We start from the raw sequence: 3,140 nt of genomic DNA, 5'->3' as shown, positions 1-3,140 counted from the left end.
ATCCAAGCTTGGTCGGGATCGGCGCCAGATAAATTCGCACATCGAGTCCATTCCCCGTACAAGAGGAAGAAGACAAAACGATGCCAAATAACATCCGGTAATGATCCTTCCGCAGGTTCACCTACGGAAACCTTGTTACGACTTTTACTTCCTCTAAATGATCAAGTTTGGTCATCTTTCCAACACACCGGCGCAACCGAAAGGCCGCTCCGGGTATCGGTCCGAAGACCTCACTAAATCATTCAATCGGTAGTAGCGACGGGCGGTGTGTACAAAGGGCAGGGACGTAATCAACGCGAGCTTATGACTCGCGCTTACTGGGAATTCCTCGTTCAAGGGGAACAATTGCAAGCCCCTATCCCAATCACGAAGGAGGTTCCACGGGTTACCCAGTCTTTACAGACAGGGATAAAAACACGCTGCTTCCTTCAGTGTAGCGCGCGTGCGGCCCCGGACATCTAAGGGCATCACAGACCTGTTATTGCTCTGTTTCGTGCGGCTAGGAGCCGCTTGTCCCTCTAAGAAGGTTGCAAGGTGCAGAGAACCACGCACCTATTTAATAGGCTAGAGTCTCGTTCGTTATCGGAATTAACCAGACAAATCGCTCCACCAACTAAGAACGGCCATGCACCACCATCCACCGAATCAAGAAAGAGCTCTCAATCTGTCAATCCTCCCAGTGTCCGGGCCGGGTAAGTTTTCCCGTGTCTAGTCAAATTAAGCCGCAGGCTCCACTCCTGGTGGTGCCCTTCCGTCAATTCCTTTAAGTTTCAGCTTTGCAACCATACTTCCCCCGGAACCCAAATACTTTGGTTTCCCGGAAGCTGCCCGCCGAGTCATTTGAGTAACTCAGGCGGATCGCTGGTTGGCATCGTTTATGGTTAGAACTAGGGCGGTATCTGATCGCCTTCGAACCTCTAACTTTCGTTCTTGATCAATGAAAACATTCTTGGCAAATGCTTTCGCAGTAGTTCGTCTTGCGACGGTCCAAGAATTTCACCTCTAGCGCCACAATACGAATGCCCCCGTCTGTCCCTCTTAATCATTATCCTGTATTCCAAAAAACAACAGAACAGAAACAGGATCTTGTTCTATTATTCCATGCACTGTTATTCAGGCGAATCGCCTGCGTTGAGCACTCTAATTTTTTCAAAGTAAACGCGCCGGCCAAAGCAAGGCACCTGATGAAGGGAACCAAGCCACGACAGGCATGATGTTCAGCACGGGCCGTAACGTGGTGTCCACGCACTTCCCGCCTGTAACTGAGATCCAACTACGAGCTTTTTAACCGCAGCAACTTTAGTATACGCTATTGGAGCTGGAATAACCGCGGCTGCTGGCACCAGACTTGCCCTCCAATGGATCCTCGTTAAAGGATTTAGAGTGTACTCATTTCAATTACGGGGCCTCAAAAGAGTCCCGTATTGTTATTTTTCGTCACTACCTCCCCGACCCGGGAGTGGGTAATTTGCGCGCCTGCTGCCTTCCTTGGATGTGGTAGCCGTTTCTCAGGCTCCCTCTCCGGAATCGAACCCTGATTCTCCGTTACCCGTAACAACCATGGTAGGCGCATAACCTACCATCGACAGTTGATAAGGCAGACACTTGAAAGAAACGTCGCCGGCTCGTGGCCGTGCGATCAGCACAAAGTTATCCAGAGTCACCACACAAAACGGACCGAAGCCCGATTGATCTTGGTCTAATAAAAGCACCCGTCGTTCCGAGGGGCTTCGGGCTCACTGCATGTATTAGCTCTAGAATTGCCACAGTTATCCAAGTAGGAAGAAACGATCTAAGGAACCATAACTGATTTAATGAGCCATTCGCGGTTTCGCCTTGTTTCGGCATGTACTTAGACATGCATGGCTTAATCTTTGAGACAAGCATATGACTACTGGCAGGATCAACCAGGTAATCTTTTCGTGGTGGGTCGCCCAAAACCCTACCAACGCGCGGACGCGGGGCCACCGTCAGGCGCCCCTTACGAACCGCAAACACACACAACGCTTAGGAATTACTTCCAAATCCAAGAAGAAATGAAGCACGTTCGAGCGCGCAGCCGGAATATCCCCGACCGAGGTCGGTACCGACGCGGCAAGAAGCGCATAAATTTCTTTCTCGTCGTAGCAACAGAAACTCGTACGCCAAAAAAATCATTGACGACGCCTTCGCAGCGTTGCCGAGCTTTCAGGTCCCGTGAGGACGCGAGGACGCACCCCGGCCTTCGGTCAGAACGCACTCGTCATTTCACACCGTTCGGTTAGCGCGGACGCTCCGAAACACCCTCCTCTCGCATTCGTTTTCAAGACACAGGTGCACCCGAGAACCGACCCCAACGGCAGACGCCAGAGATCGCAGGTACCTTGCTGTAACGACCATGCGGCGGAGGCAGCGGCCGAGACGGCGACGAAAGGCGTCGGCGACGTCGTCAGACGCCGCTCGCACCAATCGAACGCTCGACAGACCCCACCTCCACATAATAGCACCGATAAGCGACCAGTTGGACTCGCTACTCCGGGACCGGTTCGTCTGCGGCATCAACAACTCCGCCATGCAGACGAGACTCCTGGAGCTCCCCGACCCCTCGCTGGACGACGCAGTGAAGGCAGCGCTGGCAATGGAAGCAGCAGCGAAGGACGCCAGCGAGATAGCGCGTGCGGCCGGCTCACCGTCGACGGAAGCGGCGGTGCACAAGATGGCGACAAGGAGCGGTGCCTGCAGCCGCTGCGGTGCTGCCCACTCCCCCTCACAGTGCCAGTTCGTCCATGCACAATGTTTCACGTGCGGGAGAACTGGGCACCTCGCACGTGTCTGCCGAGGGGGGAGGACGAGCGGCGGCCAGCAGCAGCAGCAGCAGCAGCCTGGTTCAAGCCCGGGTTCCAGCCAAGCCCGCGGCCAGGGTGGTCGTCGCAAGAAAACGCGGCGGAGACGAGCGGCACCAGGCCCGGGTTCGTCGTCAGCTAGGGTCCACGTCGTGGCCGACGAGCCGCAGATCTTCGACGTGTGGCATTTGAATAAACTTTCGTCTGTGCCACCTTACTTGATGTCTGTTGAGATCTGCGGCCACCCCATCACCATGGAGCTGGACACGGGGGCCAGCTTGTCGGTTTTCCCGGGAAGCTGTTCAAGCGGACCTTCCC

At 54.6% G+C, this 3,140-nt stretch overlaps 1 non-coding gene across 1 annotated transcript; it reads right to left on the bottom strand.

Annotated features, from left to right (window-relative positions):
• Positions 1 to 98: 98 nt before the first annotated feature.
• Positions 99 to 1,914, bottom strand: LOC120847202. Its single transcript, XR_005717276.1, has one exon. It is a non-coding gene; the product is annotated as a small subunit ribosomal RNA (ribosomal RNA).
• Positions 1,915 to 3,140: the final 1,226 nt, after the last annotated feature.

The sequence above is a fragment of the Ixodes scapularis genome, unplaced genomic scaffold (assembly GCF_016920785.2).
Source record: "Ixodes scapularis isolate PalLabHiFi unplaced genomic scaffold, ASM1692078v2 ptg001158l_1___fragment_3__unscaffolded, whole genome shotgun sequence".
NCBI classification, from domain to species: domain Eukaryota; kingdom Metazoa; phylum Arthropoda; class Arachnida; order Ixodida; family Ixodidae; genus Ixodes; species Ixodes scapularis.
The sequence above is the reverse complement of the archived record's forward strand: the minus strand, read 5'-3'. Positions and strand labels throughout refer to the sequence as shown.